The sequence below is a fragment of the Bison bison genome, unplaced genomic scaffold (genome assembly GCF_000754665.1).
Source record: "Bison bison bison isolate TAMUID 2011002044 unplaced genomic scaffold, Bison_UMD1.0 scf7180017864286, whole genome shotgun sequence".
Classification (NCBI taxonomy): domain Eukaryota; kingdom Metazoa; phylum Chordata; class Mammalia; order Artiodactyla; family Bovidae; genus Bison; species Bison bison.
This window is the reverse complement of record NW_011494858.1, coordinates 533,756-534,083: the sequence shown is the minus strand read 5'-3', so window position 1 is coordinate 534,083 and position 328 is coordinate 533,756.

The window sequence follows — 328 nt, the reverse complement described above, 5'->3', positions numbered from 1 at the left end:
CAGTCCGAGACGGCCCCCGGCTATAAATAGCGCCAGGCGCATGGCTCTTCGGGAGGCGCTGAGATTCCGGGCCCGGCGGCCGCGGGGAGCGGGTGCCAGTTAGGAACGGGGTTTCTGATCTCCTCGTTTGCGTTTTGGGGGTTCTTTTTGTTCATAGCAGCAGGTGCAACTTTTTGTCTTTTCTTAAAAAAACAAAACAAAACATTGATTTTCATTTTCTCGTGGGTATGTAGGGGGGCGTTATCCACCGAGCTGCTCTCTATTAGGGCGCCAGGCGGGCGAAGCAAAGGCTGGGATGGCGGGCGGGGCGGCGGCGAAGGTAGAATGG